Source organism: Cupressus sempervirens, chromosome 1, assembly GCF_028749045.1.
Source record: "Cupressus sempervirens isolate cs-2001-9-10 chromosome 1, ASM2874904v1, whole genome shotgun sequence".
NCBI classification, from domain to species: domain Eukaryota; kingdom Viridiplantae; phylum Streptophyta; class Pinopsida; order Cupressales; family Cupressaceae; genus Cupressus; species Cupressus sempervirens.
The window spans coordinates 12,579,270-12,594,099 of record NC_143118.1 but is presented as its reverse complement, the minus strand read 5'-3'; the positions used below and the strand labels follow the sequence as shown (position 1 = coordinate 12,594,099).

Sequence of the window (14,830 nt, the reverse complement as noted above, 5' to 3'; positions counted from 1 at the left end):
AACCTAGCTAATCAACAACTAGACCAATTCAACTAGATTATGGCTTGTTTCTTTTTAAAAATATCTTCTATGATATGTTTTTGTAAAATTTATTTTGAACTCTACCCATTATTATGGTCTGCATTATTTTTGTGCAAGATCTTGAGCCAAGTCACTTAGCACTGGTTAAGTGAATTTTATTGTTTTATTATTTGGATTCTAAAATATGTATGTAGTTGGATTAATTTTTCTATCATGCTAATATATAATAAGAACCTTCAAAAATCAATCTCTCTCTCTCTCTCTCTCTCTCTCTCTCTCTCTCTCTCTCTCTCTCTCTCTCTCTGTGTGTGTGTGTGTGTGTGTGTGTGTGTGTGTGTGTGTAAAGACTAGGTTATGGCTTGTTTCTTTCTAAAAATATCTGTAATGATGTGTTTTTGTAATAAAAAAAAATATAAACTCTACCTATTTTTTGTGGTCTACATTATTTTTGTGCAGGATCTTGAGGTAAGTCATTTAGCACAGGTTGAGTGATTTTTATTGTTTTATTATTTGGATTAAATGGAATATGTATGTAGTTGAATCAATTTTTCTATTCTGAGCTAATATGTAATAAGCACCTTAAAATGGATCTCTTTGAATATATAAAGAGATACATGTTTAGAAGGAAAAGAAAAGAACATTTATATAGCTACCTATTCTCACCCTTGAAGAAAATCACAGAGCAAGGGAATGTAGATCACAAGGGCATGACATGGTAATAAAATCCCAAAGCTACAAGGGCATGGCAAAAAAATATAGAGATCACAAAGGCACAACAATGAAATGCAATGATTATAAGGGCACGAAAATTTTCACAACTCTCCACCCTCATTTAGAGCTCTCCACCTCTTTCGTGTGTAGCTCTCCACAATAAATAAAAAATGGGGAATGATTTATGTCATGCCTTTTTTTTAATGCTCACATGGGTGTCACAATTATGATGCCAACATTGGTATTATGATGGCATTGGAGAAAATTGCAAAAAAACAAACATGAAAATGACTACAAATTACATTGTCATCACAAATTACCATTGAAATTTGACCCCAAATGTTGTAGTGACAATAAAGTAAGAAGTTTGTTAGGATATTTACAAAAATCTATTAAGACCACTCTATTAAGAGATTTACCATGATTCAAGTTGGTTAGAAATAATTTAGTACCTGACTCTCAGTATGCTCTAGATGTTGATTTTGAGCGTTCTCCTTGTAAATAGATCCTCTCTCCTAATTTGATATAACTTGTATTTCCCTTCACTACTCTAATAAGTTACTTGCTTTGTTAAGAGATAACAAAACACTTCCACTAACTTTTGATCTGATCTTGATCTTTCACTTTATCAATTACATATTACTCCTTGTTCACATAAACACTCTTATCCTCTCTTCTCCTCATCACCACTTGATTTAGGTTAAAATATTCTCCATTGAAAGATTTTCATAAAGAGTTTTCTAGATACTTCCATATTTTGCCTCTTCATCTCAATCATTGATCACAAAACATAGGGATCTATGATTCATGTCATAAATGTGTAAAACTCTATGTAACAACCTCTACATATATTAAATGTTCCATCCATGTCGATTTGAAAATGATTTACCTCAAAATTTGTACCATTCCTGACTTTTATGTATACTCTTCATTGCTTGGCCTTTACTATTTTCTGATACTCAACATTGTTGTTGCTCATTGTGTATTATGCTTGGTGCATACTATGCAACTCGACACTTGTATGCTTCGGAATGCTCGGTAGGTGTTGAGCTCAACTTGTATAGAAAATACTTGGTGAGCATACACTTACTTGACTCCTATAAATCTTCGTACATATATACTTATGTACATGACTCCGCCTATATAGAGTAACTCAGTCATAGTAAAGATCATCTAACTCTACCTTGCAAATGACTAAGTGTTTAACACTAATAGACAACAATAGTTAGAAATACCAACAAAAGGTAGTTTCTATTCTTAACAAGTCATTTCTACTATTACTTTTTACCCATTGTAGAATAAAATTTTAGAAGAATTCAGTGGACCTAATAAGTCTATGAAATCCTATATGGTAACATTAATTAGTGGTGTTTGTAATTCCTTTAGGGAAAGCCACTCTTTAAACAAGACCAAGGAGTGATAAGGTCTAGATGATCTTTTGGTGAAATCCTCTAATAAGATCGCATTAACAATGTGTATGTAACCTTTAACAAGGTTGGCTCCTAGCAGAGCTCACTTTAGAAGAGTAAATATTTTTGGGTTACTAGTCCTAGGTACTTTTTCCATTCACAAGGTTTCCACATTAAAATATTAGAGTCAAATGTGTGAATTTTATTTGTGTTGCAAGTTGTTTCACATGTTTTACATTATACCACAAATCGATAATAACTAAGTAACTACAAGGTAATAACTAAGAAATTTTATTGATACTTAGTATTCCAAAGAATAGTAAGTTAGCAATTTGGAATAAATTGATAGAAAGAGTTAAATGATAAGTTGAATGGTTAGACTGAGTGATTTTTGATAATTTTATGAAGTTTTATTGGTACTAAAATTATTTGAAGGGACTATATGATAATTGGACATAATTGATTGGCCCCCCCCACACCCACACCCTCTTAATTATCTAATAAAATGTGTTGCAAAGACTCTATCTATTCTAGTAGGTAATTTTTTTTGTGGGGGGGCATGCTTGGGAGTAGTAAAAATAAAATTTGGAAGTTTTTATCTAGGGTTATAACCTAAATTTCTATTATATTGGGGCATGAATGTCTTAGATGTAATCTTCATGTTGTAGGTTGACTTGATGTAAATATTTCATTCTACTATAATGTAAATATCTATTATAGCATGTTGATTATCTATTCTTGTGTCTGAAGTTGTAAATTTTATGGTGTTAATTCATGTTGCATAGCTTGGAAAATCTCCATTGGGAGAAATTTATATTATATGAATGAGTCAGGTGGTATCATATCTATTAATTTGTAGGGTTTTCATTTCACCAAAAGATCAACATGCCAATGCCTAATACAATTTCTAGACTTATAGAAGACAAAAGAAGTGGTTAAGTCATGTCACTAATCTTGCAAGGGCTACTAGCTTATTGCAAATAATACCCCTCCTAGAATCACTCACCATGGCCTACATAGATTTGAACCTGTGACCAAGATTGTATACCACTTTTTATAGGCTAGTGTTGTCTTTGCACCAAAAGATTGACCTTTCACTTCCCAATAAAACTACTAGACTTGTAGAAGGCATAAGAGGTGGTAAATCCATGTCACAAATCCTGTAAGGGATACTAACCCACTACCAACAATATAGAGGTTGGCATTCTCTTATTGGATGATTTAAGCTTATGAGCTTACAAAACTATAAATGTGTTGGTTGTAGGGTAGCATATTGTGGATCTAGACTATAATTAGAAGGACCTTTTTTAAGAGAATTTCAAAGAGGTTAATTTTTAATAGGTGACTTGGCTTGGTTTATGTAGGAATTCCAAGAGTGAACAAATTATCAAGTTAGAGGCATATTGTAAGTGTGTTTGATAGATCACCAAGCAAGAGACAATTGAAACATTATAATAATATTAACAAAGATAATTAAAATTCACTAAAGGACTTGGAGAGACATATCCTAGAAAAATGAACCTTATGAGCATAGAGAAAATTATGGAGGACTTCAAGAAAGAGAAGAGGGATGAGGTTCATAATTTTTTGACTAGATTACAAAGAAATCTGAAGAGAGGTTAATATGAGGAAGCTACTAAAGATCTTAAGACTATAGAATTTGAGATCCCTTCATATAAAGAAAGATTGTTAAGATCTATAACATAATTAGATAAAATTCATAGGATGGGTATTTCTAATTTCTCTAATTCATTGTATCATGAGGATTCAATAAAATGGATAGATGAACTAGAGATTACATTTATCTTGAGGATATCAAAGATCGACAAAGGGTTAGGTTTGCAAAGATAAAGTTGAAGAATTGTGATGTTTAATGGTGGAAGAAATTTCAAAAGGATAGAGAATAGAATGGTGAAATAAAAATCACCAGATGGAGGGTTATGATATCTAGATTTAAAGCTAAACTCACCCAAAAGGATTATGAACTCAAAAAATTATAGAACTTGAAGTAGAAGGATGTGATTGTAAAGGAATACACTAGGGAGTTATAAAAGATGATAATTAGATCTAGACACTAAGAATTATCATAGTAAAATGTGGCTAGACATATTAAAAGTTTGATATTTAATATTCAAAATGAGATGAGTATGTTAAGGATTAGTACATTAGAGGATGATTTTTTGTATGGATTGAAGGTAGAAGATAAATTAAAGAGAAAACAAATAATCCTAGAGAAAAGGAGAAGAAATAAGTAGAAATGTTAAATAGAAGCATAACTTTGAAGATGATCCTAATCAAAGAGAACTCCATAAATGGAGTTGCAAAAAGGATTTCAAAGATTCTTGCTTCAAATATAGTGGCATAGGATAGATTATTTTCAATGTTTTGAAGAATCTAGAAAAGGATTGAGTAGCTAGAATACTACTGATGAACTTGTGGAAGACTAATAGAAAGTAAAGTCCACCAATATAATTGAGAGAGTGGGGGTGAATCAATTATATTCTTTAAATAACTTTTATCAACTTTTAGAAGACTCAAACATGTAAACCAAAAGATATAACAACCACAAGATTATAACCATGCAAGGTGACACATTATATGTTAACTAGGGAAACCCTTGATTAGAGGGAAAATCCCAATGGGAATGATGCCCACAAGATGATGTACTAATATAAAAGTTCCTTGTAAAAGGATCTAGCCCTATAATGATTCAAATAAATACAATCAATATATATGATTCTATATAAGGAGACTTTGAATCTCTGTCAAAAGATTCAAACCCTGTTAGGAGTTGTTTCAACCCTGTTGGGACTTGATAGGAAGAAAACTCAACCCATTGTTCAAATTGCTTCAATTTTTTTCTCACTAAATAATTCATGATAACCTATCTAAGAAAAATGAACTAGCTAAGACAACAACTTATCTTGCTAATACAATCCCTTTGAAGTCCACAACTTATCCTTAGCATCAAACACTACTCCGAACTTCACAAATTTGTAACCAAAGATCACATAACATTACATCAATAACATATGACTGCATATGATACTTTTACAACCAAAGAAACATATTTCCTTTATAAAAGGTCCAAATAACTAATTAAATCATTCTTGAGGCTTCCCCAATGTACAAAGAATAATATAGGGCCAGCAAAAGATATTACATGTAAGTTCCACATGCTATAATATAAGCTACATAAAATACATAACATGGTTAGCCTCCAAGGAATAACCCATATTTTATCCTTCACTAGTTCTGTTATCTCAATCATAGCATCACGAATATGTCTCTAGCCAAAATCCAAGTCCATTGAACAAGCTTTAAATATAGAAAAGAGATATAATGTGAACAACAACATACATTTTCCTACAAACTAACCTACAACTAGTCCTCCACAAAACCTCAAAAATATTTTTGTGAACATATACATAGCATCTAGAAATATCCACTAGCATGTTATTAATACTACTAAATGTAACTTTGAAACCAAAAACCTCACTAAAAAAAATCATCTCTACAACTATGCCTAAACTATCTAGAAAGTTGATATGTTGACATCAATGACAAACCAAGTTATGAATGCAAAACATAAGAACTCAATCATCTCCCAAAGCATACAAAAAAATTCTATAAGTTATTCATGCCAACAATCTCCTCCTTTGGCATTGATGGAAACATATGATGAAAAACATCAAGTTCCAATAATACCACATATATTTCTTCCTCATTTTCTTAAGTCGGCCAATAATACCTATAACAAAGATACTCTCCCCCATTCATGCGACTCCCTCATGAATGTATCTCTGTTAGTTTTGAAAAAAAAAATTCATGTGCTTTTGTCCCCCATTGACATCAATGAAAGATGTGTTACTATGCCAACTCTTGAAGTTCAATCATCTTTAACACAGTCTGAAAATCTCACCAAGTGTAAAAAGACACCTTTAATTTTTTTTTCAAGAGTTACTAATAAATCTTTCCAAAAGTGACTACTCCCACAAGGAAGCATCACCAACACATAGTCTAGATGTACGAATAATCTTTGAATATACTAGATTGATGCAATACTACATCAACTACTTTGACGAAGGTTGGGGCATAACCCCAAGCATACAAGTTGCAAGTACTCAAAAGTGTCCTTAGCTAGAAAGATTTAGTGAAAAATTATGTTATCTACTCCTTTGTACTAACATACTCCAATTTGATATCTCTCTCTCTCTCTCTCTCTCTCTCTCTCTCTCTCTCTCTCTCTCTCTCTCTCTCTCTCTCTCTCTCTCTCTCTTCTACCTTCTCTCTCAAGAAATGATACTTTTAATACAATATGCTTAGTCTTTCATTGGAACACTACATTCTTTGACATATTAATTGCGCTTGTGTTACCACAATGAATAATAATAGGCTCTAAAAAATCAATAATAATGTCTTGTAATATTTACTTCATCCAAATAATTTTATTACAATTGTTCACTACAACTACATACTCCTCTTCTATTGTAGATTGTGATATGCAAGTTTATTTCTTACTTGGCCATGAAACCAATCTTCCTCCCAAAAAGAATGCTCCACCATTGGTGCTTTTCACATGTCATCTACATTATCTTCCCAATCTATATCTATATATGCACATAAGGTAAAATCATTTGATTTATCATACTGCAAGCCATAATCAAGTGTACCTTTCAAGTATATGAAAATCCTCTTTACTGTTATCAAATGTGCCTCTTTAGGATCTGATTGGAATCTTGCAATAATTCTAACTGCATTAGTTATATCAAATCTTGTATGTGTCAAATAATGGAATCTTTCTATCATAAATCTATATCTTTTTTGTTCTACACTAGAAGATTCATCCTTACTAGATAATTTTCATCCTATAACCATAGGTGTTCCAATAAGTTTACAATTCTCCAAACCAAAATTTTTCAACAAGTCCTTAAGATACTTAGTGTGTGATTGAAAAATTTCATTCTCATTCTAAATTATTTTCAATCCCAAAAAAATTCTATTTCACAAATGATACTCATCTCAAATTTTTTTTATGGAGGTCCTCCATGAAATATTTGTAGCGACCTAATATGGGAGAACAATCCTTATGAATGAACCTCTTCAAATAAGATCCAAGAACTAAGGGGTGTCCATTTTTCCAAATTCACCCAAAGCACAATCCTAGCCTCATCCATTTTCAATGTCAAAACCACACACTTAGCAAGACTTGATCCCTAGTGAACTCTCTAAGAACCTTTCAACTTCATGGGTAGACAAAAGGCCCATTGACCTTATCTCAAATTTATTTTTCATTTCCTCTAAAAATTTCTTTCTTGCTTCATCATTTCCTCCAAAAAATAATGTTGTCAATAGATACAACAATGATTAGTAAGCCATCTTCATTCTTCTTCAAGTACATATTATTATTTGTATTACCTTTCTTAAATCCCAAATTCTATAAATTCTTATCCAATCTGGTATACCAAGCTCTAGGTTCTTTCCGCAATCCATACAATCCTTTCTTCAATCTAAAAACCATGTATTTGTCTAATGCTAGGGGAAATCCATCAGGTTTCTCAATGTGAACTTCTTCTTCAAGCCCACCATCAAGAAAAGATGACTTAACATCCATCTAATAAACCTTGAAATTCTTGTTAGCTAAAAATGCCAAAAATATTCTTACTAGTTCAAGTCTAGAAATAGGGGAAAATTTTTCCTCAAAATAGATTCCTTCTTGTTTTGAATAACCTTTGCCTACTAACCTTTCTTTATTTCTTACCACTTATCCTTGATCAATCATCTCATCTATGAATACTAATTTAGTTCTAATAACATTATTGTCTTTAGGTCTAGGGACCAAGTCCCAAGTCTTGTTCTTCTCAATTGCTCTAGTTCCTTTTTCATAGTCTTTAACTAAGATTCATTTTTAAAAGCTTCATTTGCAGTCTTAGGTTTAACTTGAGAAATCAAACATAACTCTTCACTCACCTTTTTTCTTGTCATCACTCATTTGTTTACACTTCCCAATTATCTAATTTATAGGGTAGTTTTTTGTAACATATCTATTAGGTATTCCCTGATAAATTTTGATTTCTTCTCTTGGTTCTAATCTAGGTTCTTCTCTTTGTATCTCAGTCTACAAATCGGTGTCAGTTTTATAAAATAATTACTTCTCAACATTCTGATTGCTAGTACTTTGATTAGTATTTTCATTAGAATCATAATGAAGTATTCTTTCCTGAATATTGAATTTTTCATCCACTTTCACACTAGCATTTCCAATAATAGTTTTAAATCTTTGATTTAAAAAATATCTATATGCCTTACTCTTCAATGAATTTACAAGGAACATTCCTTCATCACTTATAGAGTAAATTTCCCAATGTTGTCATGTCTTTTAAGATACAACTTACTTCCAAAGATTCTAAAGTATTTCAATGTAGACATGTATCTCCAAAACATAGTTCATAGGGTGTCTTACCAATGCCTTTCCTTATCTACACTATGTTAATTGTGTAATTTCTTCTCTCCAAAATCTATGTGTTACATTATCCTCAAACATCATTTGTGTAGTTGCTTCACTTACTAATTTGTCCCTTGTTTCTTCTATCCCATTCTATCGTGGTTCCTTAGGGGCTGAAAGTTGTCTCTTAATACCACTATTCTAACAAAAGATGCTAAACTCATTTGAAATCAATTATCCTCCTCTATATGATCTCAAATACTTAATCTTCAAACTAGATTCATTTTTTACTCTATTCTTAAATAACTTGAACTTCTTAGAAGATTCATCCTTCTCTCTAAGAAATGCTACCCATATAATCCTTGTGAAATTGTCAATATAAAACACAAAGTACCTTTCACCATGAAGTGTTCTTGTTCTTGTAGGACCACTCAAATCTGTGTGCACAATCTCTAACTTCACTATTGTAGTCAACATCTTTCTTGGAAATGAACTATTCTTTTGTTTTGCCATCATGCATTCCTTACAAACCATGTTAAAAGGTATCATAATCTTAGACAAGTCTCTAACTACATGTGTAGTACTTACATTCATAATGTTATCAAAGTTAATTTGAAAAAATCTCTTATTCCATAACAATTGTCATTAACTTTTTCTATCAAACATGTCAATAGGATATAATTGAAAAATGTAATCTCATATCCATGTACCTGTACCAATCAACTCACCATCTTTATCCTTGATATTACAAGTCTTTTCTATGAATTGTAAATGATATCCCTTATCCACAAGTTTTCTAACACTCAAAGATTATGTTTCAAACCATCAACAATATAGATAACCTTAGTGTTAGTTTTCCCATGAAGCGTAATAGATTCTTTTCCTTTAATCTTACAAGGTGCATTATTTCCAACTCTAACTACTCCTCCACCATAACTATTGAACTCAACAAACTTATTCATATCTCTAGTCATGTGATGAGAGAAACCACTATATTAAATCCAATTAGACTTCTTGTTTCCAACATGTGATGTCAAAGCTTTCTCTTATATTACTTCTTCCTTCTCTTCTTTTTTCAGGATTTTCCTCTTTAATAGAAAAAATTCTAAGTGGATTATCCTCATCATCACTATCTAAGAGATTTATCACCTTAAAGTTTAGTTCATCATCCTCATCAACATAGAATTAATCCTATGTAAACTTTGACTTATAAGGCTTCCTAGGTTTGTCTTCATTTCTCTTTTAGGAATAACAAGATGGAAAATGACCAAGTTCTTTGCAAGTCCAACAAGAAAACATTTTTCTTACCTTTAGGTTCTCTCTTTATAAAAAAAATCAAGTCCTTCCTTAATCTTCTTATCTTCTTCTTATTTCACTGTCCATTCTCTATCATAACCTTCACTTGTGCTTGCACTCCTTGTAAGTTTAACTCTATCTTTACATACACTAAAAGTTGATTTTTCCTTTATCACTCCTTGATTTTGCTTGAACTTATATTAAAATTCTTGCAAATTTCCAAGTAAAGTTTCTCTTACTAAATTCATTGTCATAGAGATAATCTCTTCAATGATATCAACTTTGTGTGCATACTAGGTGTGAAAGAATTCAATATCTTCCATACTACTTCATCTTCATTCATAGTTCCTTCACAACTCTTGATTCCTACAAAATTATCAGATATGCTACCAAAATATGATGTAATAGGTTCATATTCCATCATCTTAGCATTATCTAATATATTCTTCAAATTATGTAATCTAGACTTCTTTGTAAACTTATCACCTTCAAATAAATTTTGTAACTTAATCGAAATTCTATTTCCAATATATAAATCTTTTACCTCAACATACTTTTACTCCAAAAGAGATGATAATAATGCTTCTCTAGCATACATATTGTACATGAATAGATATTTTTCTTCTTGTGTGTAGTTCTCTAAATCTTTCTCCTTAGTAACGTCTTTTCTTTCCCATATAACCAACCAATAATCTACTCCCATGCACAGTAGTTGAGTCTTCATCCTCTCCTTCAAGTTGTCATAGTTAACTCCATCAAATTTCTAACTCTCTTTGTTGAATGTATCCATGGATCTCCTTAAGTTGTTAAACATTCTCTTTGGGGACCTAATGCTCTCATACTAAATGTCATTCTTAGCACTCTCATCCTAAGATGGATCATTTAGTATGATCTAAAACCTTGATGTAAAAACTCATAAATATAATGTAAAATCCACCAACATAATTGGGGTGGGGTGAATTAGTTATATTTTTTAAATAACTTGTATCAAATTTAACAAAAATGAATAATGAACCCAAAATATATAACAACCACAAGATGATAACCATGAAAAGTGACACAAGATATGTTAACTAAGGAAAACCTTGATTAGAGTAAAACCATGGTGGGAATGATGCCCACAATATTATGTACTAATCTAAAAGTTATTTGTGAAAGTATGTGACCATATTAGGAATCAAATAAATACAATAAGTATGTATATGACTCCCTGTTAGGAGACTTTGAATATTTTTCCAAAGAGTCCAACCCTAATAGGATTTTTTCCATCCCTGTTAGGATTTGATAGGAAGATAACTCAACCCTCCATCCAAATTGCTTCAAATTTTTTGTAAAAAAAAATATAAGGATAACCTATCTAAGAAAAATGAATTGACTAAAATAGAAACTTATCTTTCCAATACATTTCCTTTGAACTCCACAACTTATCCTCAGCATCAAAAACTTCTTTGACCTTCACAAATTTGCATCCAAAGCTTGCATAATATTACATCAATGACATATGACTACATATGATACTTTTACAATCAAGAAAGCATATTTCATTTATAACAATTCCTAATAACTAATTGATTTAGCCTTGAGGCTTCCCCAATGTAGAATGAATAATATAGGACCACCATAAGATAATGCATTTAAGTTCCATGTGCTATGATACAAGTTACATCAAATACATAGTTTACCTCCAAGGAATAACTCGTGTGTTATCCTTTGTGAGTCTTCACAAACCAAAAGCCAAATTCCACTATCTTGATCATAGCATCACAAGAATATCTCTAACCAAAATCCAAGCTCAATGAACAAGCTTTAACTCCCAAGAAAATATACAACATGAACAATAGCATATAGTTCCCTGTAGATTGTACTACAAGCAATCCTTAGAAAAACTTATGTGACTCATGAAAAATTCCATAAATCTTTATACAAACATAGACATAGCATCTATAAACATCCATAAACATATTGGATCATGCATTTTTTGGGACACTAGTAAAATATGTAGATGTCTACATACAATGCTCATGTCCACCTTATCCTTTATCAAATCTATCTATTTAAAAATAATAATAATAAATTGATTGAATTTCAATTAACAAGGTCATTTCAAAGAGGGCCAAATCATAAACACTTATTTCTTGTCACCTTCTAACATTATATCTAACATTACAAAATAATATTTTGACATTTTTCTCAATTTGTAATACTTCAATCATTTCATTTATCACTATTCATTGATTTAATAATATATTTTATTTAATTAATCATAGTAATACTTATCCATTTATCCCAAAACACATAAACAATTCATGCATTCACTTATGCTTCACAATATAATAAAAGAATTATCTATTTATTTCTTAATATTCTATCATAAATCTTCCATGCATTCTCTATTCTATATCTATGCATGATTTTTCCATAACTAGTTAGTTCAAATCTTATCTCATCCTCACCCATATGAAAGCCACTCAAATCTTATCTCATCCTTACCCATATGAAAGTCACTCATAAACCTATAACTTTTCTTAACTATTCTTAGTCAAGAGAGATTTCATTCAATCTTTACCATCCATTTGAAATCAAACGTACATTATTCACATTTCATCCAAACCCCTATAAATCAATTCTTATGCTTTATTTTAAAAAGTACAAATGATCAATCTGCAAAGACATAACATCAATTTGGATAGCAACTTGAATTCTACATTAAATATTAAAACACATATCTGACAAATATAGTTTACATTGAATAATCTTTTGTCATCTAATGACTTTACCTTAAATGTCTATATATAATTCTTTATCGTTCATTCAAAACATAGAGTATACACTTTTCTAATCACAGATCAAATCAGCGGCCACAATTTCAATTAAAAAAACACTTCAAACCACATACAAAACTAGGTCCTTGTTCCACTTTTTATCATCGCACGCATTTTTATATCAACGACTGATCTACATATCAACGTCATAAGCTAAGGCCACCTACTTTTCACATACTAAATGCCCTCTCCTTATTTGAAAGGGTGCTCATATTCCATTCCAAAAAATAGAACAAAATTCTTTGTACCTGAGAGTTCATGCAAAGTGAGTGCATCAGTACCCCAGAAAACAAGTTATTCCAAATCTAGAAAAGAAGCAACAAGAGAACTGAAAACCAAGGCGTTGGAGGGGTGTTTGAATGAATGCACATGGCGATGGGGAATAGTGAAAGACAGGCATTATAGGCATTGCCAATTTGGTTTGCGCATCTGGAACATGCGAGATGCGATGGATGGCACTAGAATGTGTAAAAACGATTAGAAAAATGGGAAAAATACCAAGCTCACGATTTCCAATCCAGGCATAACCCCGAGAACCAGGGGCAGTTGTATCCGCCAGCATATTATATATCGGGACAGGAAACAAGTTGTTTTGGGCAACATATTATTATTTATGGGAGTTTTGCAGCGCGAAATTGATTGTGGAGAAGGTGGTCATGTGTGGATGCATGTGCAGGGTAGATAAAAAGAAAATGCAATTCCACTGTTTCTTGGGACACCACTCATTAATATTCTGGGACGGTCCCTTACATATATTCATATTCATGTTCATCTGGCTGACCAAACATAAACACAACATAACAATTTGCCATTTCTTAACAATGGGTGATCTTTTGGGAAGACTCAATGTTTCACTCCCTGAACATCAGTTACATAAAATATAAGTGTCAAGTGTATCATTCATTTGGATACAAAATGGGTTCTTATAACATAAATCACAATTCTAAATATGGCTGGATGAGTTTGACGAGGTTCTTCTTATCAATAACATTGCTCGAAATGAGTCAATGAGATTCAGGATAGATGATCTTTTAAGAAGGTGGTCCAATGTTTCATCTCTAAGTTTGACAAGATGTCATCTTATGAATAACATCACTTCAAATGAGTAAATGAGTTAAAGGATGGACGGTCTTTTAGGAAGGCCCAGCGTTTCATCTATGCAAACGTCACCACTCACTCTATAGATATCCATGAACATATTCTGGGACAACATTCATATTCATCTTCACATAGCCGACCAAACATAAACACAATGTAACAATTTGTCATTTCTTAACAATGGGTGATCTTTTGGAAGGCTCTATTTTTCATCTCAGTAAACATCATTTACATACAATAAGTGTCTAATACAAAATGGGTTCTTATAATGAATCGCAATTCTAAATATGGCTCGATTAGTTTGACAAGGTGTATTCTTATGAATAACATCACTCAAAATGAGTCAATGAGTTTAACGATAGACGGTCTTTTAAAAAGGCCTAATGTTTCATCTCTAAGTTTGACAAGATAGATTCTTATGAACAACAAATCTCTAAATGTATCAATGAGTTTAAGGATGGATGATCTTCTAGGAAGGTCCAATCTTTCATCTATGAAAACATCACCACTCATTCTATAGATATCCATGAACATATTCTGGGACTATATTCATATTCATCTTCATGTGGCTGACCCGACATAAACACAACATAACAATTTGTCATTTCTTAACAATGGGTGATCTTTGGGAAGGCTCTACGTTTCACCTCCATGATCATCAATTACATACAATAAGTGTCAAGTGTATCATTCATTTTCTTCACAATTTCAAATATGGGTGGATGAGTTCGATGAGATATATTCTCATGAATAACATCTCTCCAAATGAGTTTAATGATAGAGGATCTTTTAGGAAGCTTCAATGTTTCATCTCTAAGTTTGATGAGATGGATTCTTATGACCAACACCTTTCTAAATGGATCAATGAGTTTAAGGATGGATGATCTTTTAGGAAGGTCCAATGTTTCACCTATACGAACATCACTCCAAATGAGTAAATGAGTCTAACAATAGATGATCTTATAGGAAGGTCCAATGTTTCATCTTTGAGTTTGATGAGATGGATTCTTTATAACAACACCTTTCTA

At 31.7% G+C, this 14,830-nt stretch overlaps 1 pseudogene; it reads right to left on the bottom strand.

Annotated features, from left to right (window-relative positions):
- LOC149575917 (26S proteasome regulatory subunit 10B homolog A-like) overlaps positions 1 to 13,266 on the bottom strand; it is an 80,624-nt pseudogene extending 67,358 nt beyond the window's left edge.
- Between the last annotated feature and the right edge of the window lie 1,564 nt (positions 13,267 to 14,830).